Raw genomic sequence first — 13705 nt, forward strand, 5'->3', positions numbered from 1 at the left:
TTTGTGCTTCTAGCAGTGTCTGCCGAGCCAATTTTTATCCTTTGTGCAAATCTGTTGAAAAGAAATAAAAATTTATGAAAGTTTATTATAAAATTAAATATGTTAATAATTTAAGTCCAATTTAATTATTTAATAATTATATTATATTTTTCGACAAGAATTACTGCGAAACTACATGGATTTGAGTTAAAAATGGTATGAAAAAGTCTATATATTTTCGTGTTTCACATCCCCAAACTTAATTCATTGCTCGTCCTGAGTATTGCACAAATTGAAAAAGAATTTCTTGGAAACACCTTTGAAAATTTCCTTCAGAAAACATTCTTCCCAAAATTTTGAATTTAGTATACTTATGCTCAAGAACAAAAGTTTTGAGATTTATGCTACTTAAGTATACATATTGTTAAAATTAATCTCAATTATTATTATGATAGCAAAAATAGACTAAATGCTTTCTCAATAAAGACATGTTAAATTCCTACCAATTTTATTTTATTCCCTTATTTAAGATTAAGCTGCAATCATTAAGTTTAATTTACGCATTCATATGTTGAATATAGCAATTTCTTTTACTAATATAGGTAGCATAGAAACTTGAATCAATAGGTCTTTTAAATAGGTTGTAACGTGGCTAGGCTAAGGGTAGGTAAAAGATAGATAATGTAACGCCCCAAAAATTCAAGTAATTATTTTTGTATGTTTGTTACACAACTGACTGTTTGCTTTAGTGGTTAAGTGCCTTGGGTGTGTTTGAGAAGTCTTGGGTTCAAGCTTTGGCTTGGGCAAAATTTTTGTTTTTAATTGAATAAACCCCTATCCCTAGTCTGTAGACTTAAAAATAAATGCTGATAAAATATGTCAGAATGGGCCTGCTAGTCTGGTGGTTAAGTGGAGTGTTTGTTATGTTTGAGGTCCTAAGTTCGAATCCTTGCGCAAACAAGGGATTTATTTTGCTACTTGTGTCTTGTGAGAGGTTGAGTTCGACTAAAATTCTGAGTAGTGGAAAGGTTGGAGTGATTTTAGGAAGAAAGTATGGGATGTGGGAAGTTATCTTGATTTGGGGACAAAAGTAAGGTGTTTGAGGAGTTTGGGGATGTGTTGCCGATTTTTAGGAGGCTAGTAAGGGGAATTCGGTTGTTAAGGGGGTTTGGATAGGGGGTGGTTGGAGAATTTGTAGGAGAGGATTAAGGGATGTGGTGAGAGGTATGCTGAATGAGGTTTCTTTTTTAAAAATTTCGGCACCTTCTCCCCAAAATCTTCCCATGTTGTTGACGGCAATCCTTTCTCCTCTTGGTCGAATTTCTCCTTTGTGCTCTCTTTCTTCTTTTTCCTTTTTGCAAAATCAATTTTCGTTTTGTTTTCTTTCAACTCCCTATCGGTCACTCTGAGTTCTTTGAACCAAATTTTGTAGCTGTTCTTCCTCTTTTTTCTCTACTGATTGTGCATCCTCTTATTTTCTCCTTTGTTGTTGCTAGGATTTCTTTGATTCTTGGTAAGTTTTGAACATTTATTCATCCTTCTTTGCCGACCTTTTGTTTGTCTTTCATCTTTTTGTTGGGCAGTGAATGAACAATTGTCACCTTATTCTTTCCTTGGTCGAATCTTTTTCCTCCTTTCACCCTCCACTTTCTCCTTGTCTTATGATACTTTTCTTCCTCTTGTAGCTAGCTGTGTTCCTACCTTTGCTCTCTGGTGAGCATCTTTTATTTTCGGTTATGTTCTTGCTCTTTGTAGTTGGTTCTTATTGCGATTGTTGGTAAGAGTAAACAGTATGGTGTTAGTTTTTCTGTGCTTGTTGGTTCAATGCTTACCTATTTATGGTTGATTCTTAGGAACTGACCCGAGGTGTGAAGATCATTAGTTGGTGATAAGTGGGCAAAACCTCCCTCTTTACTCTCTAGAAGGTAACGTGGTTGCTAATTATCGCGCGGTCAACCCATGTATTTTTTTTGAATGAGTGGGTGTGCAAATGATTAATTGATGGTTGTATAGCCAATCGTAGGACACAAAGGCTCGGGAGTTTTCCTTCTCAGCGAATAGAAACAAGGTGTGTAAACGCTACCCAAATTGTAAACCGACAAAAGACGAAAAATATGACAATTGATGCTACACGAGCGTGCGCTCGCTTGTGTGGTAATCCAAACGCATAAAACATGGGCGATAGACTATTGAGGCCACCATGAGCGATTTCGTGGTCTTAGGCCATTTTAGGCCACGATAGGCCAAAATAGGCTGTGTGGGCCCAACGGGCTTGTGGACCCCACACGGGTAAACGACACGAGTGTATGGAGAAAATTGGGCCAAACTGTGTAATTTTATGATCGAGACCAAATCTGGGCTATGTGTGCCACACGAGTGTATGGGCTCACATGGGCCCGTATTATGGGCCTTGGGCCTATTTTTACTGTTGGGCTATTAAGGTTGCAGGGGTCTCCCGAGACGACTGTAGACCTACTGATGGGTTGGTAAGTAGACCTAGACTCCCAAACTATTATAAAATGACTGTTATGCCCCCCACGTGGTAAAATGACTGTTATGCCCCTATGTTATAAAATGACCGTATGCTCTATGTTATGTATGAGTATATATAAGCATGCCACTATATATATATATGTTGCATACATGTATGATATGTTGCATGAGAATGAGATTGTTATTGGAGGAAGTGTACTGTACTGGCAGCTTTGTAGCATATACTGTTTAGTGCTGCAACCGGTGCTAATTTTGAAGTGTAGGGATGGGTGGGTGATATTATCTCCACATGGAGTGTTGGGCTGGACGGAGTGGAGTGTAGAGGCTGGTTGGGTAGGATTGCTGATTGCATGTTTGAACTGTTATTGTCACTGTAATGGGCTAAGACCACATTGATACTGATATTGTAATGGGCTAAGGCTCAATTGAACTGAACTGTTATTGAATTGGGCTTAGGCCCAGACTGTACTTGCCTAGGGCCTGTTTGGCCATTTTGCTTATATGGGGTTACACAATGAGTTTTCGTAAACTCACCCCTCTGTTTATTTTACAGGTAATCCCCAGTCTTAGGGACTAGTGCTATGAGAGACTCGGAGGTGGCCACACAACCGCACCTGCTGCTATACTGGATCTTTATTGATAATAATTTAATTTGGGTATTTAATTGTAATAAGGCCTTTTTAAATTGTTAATTGTTAATTTGGGATTTTAATTATTTAAAATCTTACTGATAGTAGTAAGACGCGGATTTTCAAAAGATGTATGCTTTTCAAGACATCACGTTTCCGTGAAATACTATAAAAGCTTCCTCATCAAACAATGTTTTAAATATAGTAACAAACTAATATGATCAACAAACTGCTAAAAAAATAACTTGAGTTTTCAATAAACGAGAACTAATATAGAACGGGTTTTTCATTGAAACTATGTTTTCGAAAAACACTTCAATGTGATACCGTCAGATTCAGCCATAATGTCTAGGCCGGGTTTGGGGCATTACAGATAAATTGAGGGAAAATACCCCAGACTCAACTTGTATCGGACCTTCAGAATAAATACCTTCAATACACCAACTCATTTTGCTTTTACATGCTCTTTTGTACATCTATTTCTTTCGAGTACATATCCTTTTTCTTTTTCTTTTACGAGCATTTTGCTATATGTACTACAATTTTTTTGAGAATTTGATACTTCTTTTCAACTCCCCCAAACTTATTTTCAAAGAAATATCTGAATAGTACTGAGTCTAGTGTTTGGGATAATTTAAAGATAATTAAGAGAAAAGTGATGGCTAAAACTTGCAAAGGTTCAAATAAAATTAGGCTATATAGTCTCAAAGTTGGGTTTCAAGGGATAAAAATTCATCAAGGTTGGCTTGAAAGGCTCAAACGGTCTAAACAAGAGTTTGCCTAAATCATTTTCAACATTCCATATTTCCTAGGATTTTGCCTCAAGAAATTACTAAGTCAATTCTAGAGACTTAAACTTTCATGCATGCTTGGCTTTTCTAAAAAACTAAAAATTTTATGGTATGATTTACATACTTTATTAAGAGTACATTTATGTCATAATTCAGCTAACATAACAATTATTGAAATAATAGAACTTTATTCATACTTAAGTTTAGCATACTTAAGAAAATTTCAAAGTTTTGAACAAAATATAATCTAATCATAATTAAAAGGAAAATTTATTCTGAGAGAAGATAAATTCAATTTTCCGGTCCCCATACTTAAGATGAACAATGTCCTCATTGTTAGAAGTGAATAGATACTATACACCAGGTAGGATTCTAGAAAAGAGTAGGTGAGTCAATTTGACTGCTTAAGTACCAAGCTCTCTCTAGATCCAATCCTAAACATGTACATATCTATTGTCACACTTCTTATTTTAAAAATTATTTATTTTTATTTATGATTTCTATCTCTTGTTTTATTATGTGAAAATAAAAATCCTAATAGAACATAATCTTAACATAACCTAGGAAAGAAAATAACATAAAGTAAAGATCCCTCCTTTTTTTATTTATTTGCAGATCCCTCAGAATCTGACTTATCTTTTGCTCCATCATCTTTGTTTTTGCATGAATCGTTTTGTTCCCTCTTTGATATTGGACTCCATAGTTCAAATATAAAATCTAGAAACTCAGGCACAAAAATAAATGGGTCATTGAATATTTTCGTAATAGCGCTTCTCATTGAGTCATCCCATATTTTTGAATATCTCCAGTAAGCTTGTTGCTGCCACTACATATGTTGCATTATGTCCATCAACTTTGTCAGCTTATCTCGAAGATCAGGGCGAGGAGGTTGAGTTCTGAATGTTGAGGTTGCCATGTCAGGTTCGATTATTGGTTTCATTGGTTCTGCCTTATCAGGGATTTCAGCTAACTGCATTGGTTCGATCTCTGTGGGATCTTCTTCTTCTTCAGCATCCTCACTCTTTTTAAATCATTACTGCAGAACAGGATCTTTGGCTATTCGGTAGAGGTCCCAATCTTTGATTGTGCCCTGGCTATAACTTTTCTTCTTTACGTTTGCAAGAATTTTAGCTTTCAAGCAAAAAATTGTTATGTAAATGGGAAGTAAGCCGGCTAAAACGTCTAGCGGCACAATTTCACATTTCTCTTAGAATGATTTTTTCCACATTAATGGTCTTTGTGATTAAAACCGAGTATAACAAGAGCATTCACTCTAATAAAATTGTGGTTCCATGTGAAATAAGCATAAGACTGAATCGAATGAAATAGAACCATACCTTCGCTAGTGGTGTCAAAGATTCTCTGCCACAAGTGTGAGTTTCATGCTTTGAAACAGTCCACTTAGAACCCAGAATTGTAAGTTTCTTGAGAATTTCTTGCAGATTTTTAGCCTAAATATTTCTCATCAAGGAAGAATATTCGTTGTCTTCAAAATCAGGTAATTTAAAGAATTCATTAATAGCGTTTGAGCTTATTAGTACCTTGATTCCTCGGACAGAAACTTCCCTTAATTCGCTTGTTGTCAAATTCGTATAAAATTCACGAACTAATTCTTCATCTGCACTAGGTATTTTCTCACAAAAGAACTCCCAATTGAGAGCTTTAACAATTTGTCGAATACGTGCCATGAAATTAAAATAGTTGTTGTCTTTCAGTGTGAAGCCTTTTCAAGGAGTATTTGCTAATTTTTGAATATGCTATTGTATCTCGCCTTGGCTTCTTCATAGTGGAATTTGTTTTGTGATTCTTCAACTTGGATAGAGGCACGAGTTCTTTTGCGAGGCATGACTAACCTGAACATAAGATGGGAACAAATTTTTTCAAAAATTCAAATTGCTTAAAATATTAATAATTCAATAAATTGAAAAATTAAATAATCAAATAAAATTGAAATTTAGGAGAAAAATTTTCTTACCACCTTTGTGTAAAAAGTAAGTACTCAATAAATAAAATTAGAAGAAAAAGATTTTATTTGAGGGTTGGTTGAGGGTGATCGGTTGGTGGCTAAATGAGATGGAAGTATGGTGCAAAGGTAACAAGGGTGTGTGGGTTGTGCAAAGGTGCACACAGGCTTGAAGCAAAGAACCATAGCAGCATGCGGGGCTGGTGCCGAAGCAAGGCGTGAGCAGGGATGATGCGTGCGGGGGCAATAGGGCTAGTGCGCGAGCTGGTATGGTGCGTGCAAGGACAACAAGGCTAGTGTGTGAGCAGGTTCGTCGAGCTAGGCCTGGCGTGAGTGGCAGCAACAGCATGCGGGAGCTCGTGTAAGAGTTGCTGGGTTGGTGCGCCAAGTGTGCGTGCAGTTGTTGGTCGAATGGAAGCTGCTGGGTGGTGCTGCTGTTGGTGGCTAGGAGCTATGATAATTGGTCGGTTTTGGATGCTAGGGTTGATAGTGGAACGGGTGAATGGAGGTTGGTTTGATGGATGGTGAATGATGGAGAATGTTGGAAAAAATTATAGTGAAGGGAAGAAGGAATTCAATTAGAATTCTTAGAACAATTTAATAGTAAAATATTCTAAGTCCTAATTCTACATAAAGTTAATAACAATTAATAATTAATATGATGTATATTAAAATATTATTTGCTATTACTTTATTTTTTAAGATAAATTTTACTAAAATATGATAAAGTTTAAACTAATCCTAATTCTATATAAAGCTGATAATAATTAATATACATTATAATAAATATAATTATATTAATTATTATCACCTTATTTATTAAAATTTAAAGTAAAAACCTTTATTTTAGCTGCCTTTAAAAATATTTACAAAAAGATACAGATAATTTTTAATATTTACAAAAAGGACAACAAAAATAATTCAATTAAGTACCTAAACTTAAAGAAAATTAGAAAATTGAGTTGCAATTGAAATTTGGATCAAAATTGACCCTTTTATTTGAAAAACTAAAATTTTTTTCGATTTAGGAAATAATTTCTTGAAAGATTATGTTAAAATTAATTCCCAGGAAAAATTAAAGAGGTCACAAGCAGTCTCGCTTAAGTTTCAATCTCCTAGACATAATTTATTTTAACATACTAATCCCGAAAATACACCCTAAATAATTTATTTAAAAGAAAAAGAGAAAAAATAAGTATTTAATAAAATGAAGGAGACTTTGTCTCATTCAATTTTATTCCCGCAGTAATGTTTTAAGCACTGAGCATTAACTCGAAAGTTACCTCCCTTACCTTGAAGTTCGACGACTCCATAGGGGAAAACTTGGTGAATTGTAAATGGGTTGAACCAACATGAGTTTAACTTACCTAGAAAGAACCTTAATTTGGAGTTGAATAACAAGACTTACTGACTTGTATCAAATTCTCGAACTTGAATGTTCTTGTCATGCCATCTTTTAAGTCTTTCCTTGAATAGTTTGGCATTCTCATATGAGAACCCGAAACTCTTCTAACTTGTTGAGTTGAAGCATCCATTTCTCTTTAGCAAGCTTGAGATCCAAGTTAAGTTGTTGGAGAGCCTAGTAAGCTTTATGTTCTAACTCCAAGAGCAAATGACAGGCTTTCCTGAAAACCAACCTATAGGGTGACATCCCCAAAGGTGTCTTGTATGCTGTCCTGTAGGCCCATAAAGCATCGTCCAATCTTTTGGACCAATCTCGTCAGTTTGGACAAACTACCTTCTTGAGTATGCCTTTTATCTCTTTGTTTGACAATTCAGCTTGCCCATTTGTCTGCGGATGGTAAGCTGTGGCAACTTTGAACTTCATTCCATGTTTGTCGAGTAACCATTTCAACCATTTGTTTACAAAATGGGACCCATAATCACTTATGATAGCCCTAGGAGTTCCAAAACTTGTGAACACATGTTTTTGCAAAAACTTCATCATAACCTTGGCATCGTTCATCCGATTTGCCTTGGCCTCAACCCACTTAGACATGTAGTCTACTGCTACCAATATGTACTTGTGACCAAAAGATGGAGGGAAAGGATGAAAGAAGTTAATACCCTAAACATCGAATAATTCTACCTCAATGATGTTTGTTCGAGGCACCTTATTTCTGTTGGTGACGTTTTCAACCCTTTAGCATCGATCACAACTCTTTAGGTAAGCATACACATTTTTGAATAGCGTTGGCCAAAGTATAACTCATTTACTTCATCTTCTATGACACATCTCCTGGTCATTTGATCTACACACTTTCTAAACAAGTATAGTTCTTTCCAGAAATAGTACTTCACATCGTGAACAAACTTTTTCTTTTATTGATATGACTTATCAAGAGGCATCAAACTACAAGCTAGATAGTTAGAAAAATCAACAAACCAAGGGGTATTATGGATATGATTTACCTTAAGTATGTGTTTATTTGGGAATGTCTCCTGAATGGGTATAAGTGAAGAAGTCCCTTCTTGCGACTCAAATCTAGACAAGTGGTCTACTACTTGATTTTCTACTCCCTTTTGATCTCAAATTTCTAAATCAAACTCTTGGAGTAGAAGTACCCATCGAATCAATCTCAGCTTAGCGTCTTTCTTGGCAAGTAAATACTTAATTTCCAAATGATCTGTATAGACCGCCACTTTGGTACCTACAAGATAAGATCGAAACTTGTCAAAAGCAAACACAATAGCAAGTAACTCTTTCTTTATTACCGTATAATTCAATTGAGCTTCCATCAGAGTTCAACTTGCATAGTAGGTGGAATGAAAAACTTTGTTCCTTCGCTGGCCCATCACAACTTCTATCGCGAAGTCACTTGCATCACACATCAACTCAAATGGCAAAGCCCAATCCGGTGTGATGATGATTGGTCTTGAAACTAACTGACTTTTCAGATCATTGAAAACTCTTAAACACTCTTTATCAAATTTGAACTTCGTGTCCTTCTCCAATAATTTGCATAAAGGTTTAGCAATTTTGGAGAATTCCTTGATAAATCTCCAATAGAAATCGGCGTGACCCAAAAATATCCTAACACCCTTTATAGATGTTGGATGTGGGAGTTTCTCAATAACATCTACCTTTGTTTTATCGACTTCAATCCCATGTCTCATTATCCAATGCCCTAGAATAATGCCTTCTCGTACCATGAAATGACACTTTTTCAAGTTGAGTACGAGGTTTGTTTCTTCGCATCGCCTTAGTACCTTAGCTAGATTGGCTAGGTAATCATCCTATGTATCTCCAAATACTAAAAAATTATCCAGAAATGCTTCCAAATACTTTTCAACCATGTTAGTAGAAATAGAGATCATACATCTTTTAAATGTAGCAGGTGCATTACATAAACCAAATGACATGCGTCTAAATGCAAATGTACCATACAGGCATGTGAATGTTGTTTTGTGTTGATCCTCTGGTGCTACTGTAATCTGATTATACCCTGAGTATGCATTGAGAAAACAATAATATTCTCGCCCTATGAGTCTATCCAAAATCTGGTCCAAGGACGACAAAGGAAAATGATCATTCCTAGTCTCCTTGTTCAACTTATGGTAACCTATGCAAATTCTCCATCCCTAACCGTTCTGGTTGGTATTAACTTGTTATTCTCATTCTCAACAACTGTAATACCTCCTTTCTTTGGTAGGCATTGGACTAGACTTACCCACGAAATGTATGAGATAGGGTAAATTATACCTGCATCTAACCATTTTATGATCTTTTTTTTACCATGTCCTTCCTGATGGGGTTTAATCTTCATTGCCCATCAATCGTCCCTTTCTCACCATATTCCAAGATGATCTTGTGCATGTATACAGATTGAGTAATGCCATGAATATCGACTATAGTCCATCCGATAGCCTTCTTGAATTACTTCAATACTAGGATGAGTTTCTCTTGTTACTCTTCAGTCAACTCCGCTAAAACAATCACAGGTAAAGTAGAAATGTTACCTAAATAAACATATTTTAAATGTGAGGGAAGTACCTTTAGTTCTAGTTTAGATGACTCCTTAATTGACACTTTTGGTTGCACATGATCTCTACTTTTTAGCTCCAAAGATTCAAAGTGGGATTGCAGATTAAATCCCATTTGATTAGCTTTTAGCAAAGCTAAGTATTCCTTTCCCTCTTCATCACTTGGAGGGTCTGACATCAAAACTTGTCCTAATGGGTCCTCAATAGAGTTGAGTTCCCATTCTATAGCTAAATCCTCTAACTCCGATACTGCAGAACAATCATCAACTGCGACAAGAAATCACATAGACTTAAAAACATTAAATGTTACCTGATCATCCTGAACACGCATAGTAAGCTCGCCCTTCTGCACATCAATAAGGGTCCTTCTAGTTGCTAGGAAATACCTTCCTAGGATGATTGACACTTCTTTATTAGCTTTAAAGTCTAGAATAACAAAGTCAGTAGGAAAAATAAATTTGTCTACACGTACCAATACATCCTCGATTTTTCCTTCTGGATGTGCTAAAGATCGATATGGTAATTGAAGTGTAACCGTAGTAGGTCTAACTTCACCTATCCCTAACTTCCTAAATATGGACATGGGAATCAGGTTAATACTTGCACCCAAATCACATAATGTCTTAACACAATACGTTGCTCGAATGTTGAAGGTATGGTAAAACATCCAGGATCCTTCAACTTTGGGGGTAGTTTGTCTTGAAGATATGCACTGCATTCCTTCATCAGGGTTACCGTATCAAATTCTCCTAGTCTTTATTTCTTGGACAAGATATCCTTCATAAATTTGATGTAATTCGGCATTTGTTCAAGTGCTTCTACCAATGGAATGTTGATATGGAGTTGCTTGAGTACGTCTAAAAACTTTTTGAACTAGACGTCCTACTTCTGCTTCATAAGCCTTTGAGGGTAGGGTGGTGGAGGATTCTTTATTGGAACTAGTTAATTCATATTCTATGACAATTCTGTATCTAACGAAGTTGTTAGTTTATCAGAATTGACTGGTTCAGAAGTTACCTTATCGGGTTTTGCAGATTCTGGTCCTGGTGAAGTTAGAATTTCAACACTTGGTTGAACTTCCACTAAGTCTTGAGCATCAGTTGGCTCCTCTTCAACTTCGATAGTGTTGGGCTCTAATGTCTTTCTATTCATTAATGTCAATGCTTTACAATGCTGTTTCCTTGGATTTCTTGGGTTCTCCGTATCACTAGGCAAAACATCTTGTGGTCGGTTCCTAAGTTTAGTTGCAAGTTGGCCTATTTGGTTTTCCCAGTTTTTTCAATGTGGCTACTTGGCTTTGGATTAAGGCATCATTTTTTGCTATGTATGCCTTCAACAGGTTTTCTAAGCCATTGGAAGTTTCAACTTGGGGTTGTTTTTGAACTTGTTGGGTAAATACAAGTGGCTGGGTCGGTCTAGGTTAGGCGTAAGTGTTACTGGGTCCAGCCCCTTGGTTACTCCAAGAGAAATTAGGGTGGTTTTTCCAAGATGCGTAATAAAAATTGGATTGCAATCCTTACTTTTCTCGATTCTAGTTCTGGTTACCAATGTAATACACAGATTCTGGGTTTGACGGACATTCTTCAAACAAGTGTCCTCCCCACAATAAGCACATGCTGCATTGTCGAATTGATTTGGTTGATGAGTTGCAAAATTATTAAACCTATTAGTAGTAAATTTTTTAAGCATTGAGGATATCGACGATACCTGAGATGCAAGTGTAGTGAGAGCGTCCACTTCATGTACTCCAACGACTTGTCTTCTTGACGCTACTCGATTGTTAGCCATTGATAATTGTTGCTGTCAATCCTTTCAATGATTTCATATGCCTCGTGATAAGACTTAGAAAGGAGAGCCCCATTAGCAGAAGCATCTACTACCATTCTCGAGTGAGCCTTGAGACCATTATAGAATGTCTCAAGTTGGATACAATACAAGATTCCATGATGAGGGCACTTCCATAATAATTCTTTGTACCTTTCTCATGCCTCATGCAAGGACTCGTCAACCATTTGTTGGAAAGTAGTGATCTCGTTCCTCAACTTAGCATTCTTGCTAGGCGGGAAATACTTCATGAGTAATCTTTTTGCTAACTCTTGCTATGTGGTAATGGAATGTGGTGATAATGAGTTCGACCAGGCTTGAGCTCTATCCCTCAGTGAATATGGGAACAACTTTAATCGTAGTGCATCTTCGGGTACTACGGCTAGCTTGAAAGAATCGCTTACCTTCATAATCAGTCTTAAGTGAAGGTGAAGATCTTTGGTAGGTATTCCACTGAATTGACTTATTGTCTGAAGCATCTGGAACGTAACCGACTTTAGCTTCAATTGTTGTGCCTCGATTTCGGGTCTCCTAATACCCAGATTAAGCTCATGAAACACTGGCATGACATACTATCTTAGAGGTCTATCCCTATCATCAAGAATAAGGATAGGAATTTGAGCAGGGTTTCCTCCGTCTTCTTGATTCTGGTTTTTGAAGTTCATCTCTTCGGTCCTTCTTTGAGCTGCTTGTCTTCTTCGTTGTTGAAAAGTTCTTTCAATCTCAGGGTCTACAAGGAGAAAATCGATAATTCAATCAATACTCATAAACACCTGAAACAAACACAGAAAAATTAACTAAGTTAAAATTGAACAGAAAAAATAAACCAAAATGCAAAAATAATGACTCTTAAAACAGTCCCCGGCAACGACGCCAAAAACTTGGAACAATGGAATTGTGCAAGTGTACACAATCGCAACAAGTAATAAAATGACAAGTAAATGTCGAGTTATCGTACCCACAAGGACTGTGTAAGAAAATATTTATGAAATGCAATTAAAAACACTTTGGTGAAGGAAAAATCTTTTGTTGTGAAAAAGGGTTTAATAATATTAGATTTTAAATAAGTAAATTAACTAAGAAAATTAAAAGGTAAGGTTTCCAATGCACGATTTTTGAAAAAAAAGTTTAATCAATATGACATAATTGTGTTAGATCAATTATATTTCTAAATTTAATATTATTAAAACAATGTTCATGTTGTTACGAATAAATTCACGGCAACTTGGAAATTTGTTAACTTAGAGCACATATAGACTTACCAAATTAACTAATCTCTTGAACATATTACTATACCAATTCAAAAAAATTAATCAATTTAATAAGCAAGTAAAAGATTAAGCGAAGTAACAATATATACCTACATTGAAACCATTTAATCACAATAATCTTGCAAGTTATGCAAGGCTAATGTGCCGTTTAATGCTGTCTCTAATTTAACCCTCAACTACCTTAGAAGATTAAACATGCGTTTACTAAGTATTGTGTCAATTAATTACAATTTCAATACGATTAATAATTAATTCATTAGTTACCTTACAATCGTAATGCAAGAATAACATAATCATGGTTTTACTTAATCAAACAATTTTCGAAGACCTATAACAACACAAACATGATTTTAATAACTTAAGTAGACAAAATGCAATCAAATTAACACGAATTAAATTTAAGCCATGTTAATTAAAATTAGAATAACAACATAACAAATATTCATAGACATGTTCATAACAATAATAATAAAAGTTAAAGGATAGGAAACTAGAATCAAATCCGGTATTTATCCGAAGCTTAACTAGTTTGCTCTGCTCCTCCTTCTTCGCTCATTCTTACTGAGTCAAGGCTTCTACAAGCACTTGAATGCTTCTACTCAAGGCGATTGAAGGGCTCTTTTCTAAGAGGGAAATCGACAAAGGGAATGGAAGGGAAAAATAGGAAACAAAGGGAGAGAGATGTGTGAAATGAAAGGCGCGTTGAAATGAATAGGTGAAGGGGGTATTTGTAGGTGGGATTGGCTGCTAAAAATAGCAAAAAATCAGCAG

At 35.8% G+C, this 13705-nt stretch overlaps 1 non-coding gene across 1 annotated transcript; it reads left to right on the forward strand.

The window, feature by feature from the left end:
* Window positions 1–11777: 11777 nt before the first annotated feature.
* LOC121215670 (small nucleolar RNA R71) lies at window positions 11778–11884 on the forward strand. The gene has a single exon (XR_005911646.1). It is a non-coding gene; the product is annotated as a small nucleolar RNA R71 (small nucleolar RNA).
* The last annotated feature ends 1821 nt before the right edge of the window (window positions 11885–13705 follow it).

The sequence above is a fragment of the Gossypium hirsutum genome, chromosome D03 (assembly GCF_007990345.1).
Source record: "Gossypium hirsutum isolate 1008001.06 chromosome D03, Gossypium_hirsutum_v2.1, whole genome shotgun sequence".
Classification (NCBI taxonomy): Eukaryota; Viridiplantae; Streptophyta; class Magnoliopsida; order Malvales; family Malvaceae; genus Gossypium; species Gossypium hirsutum.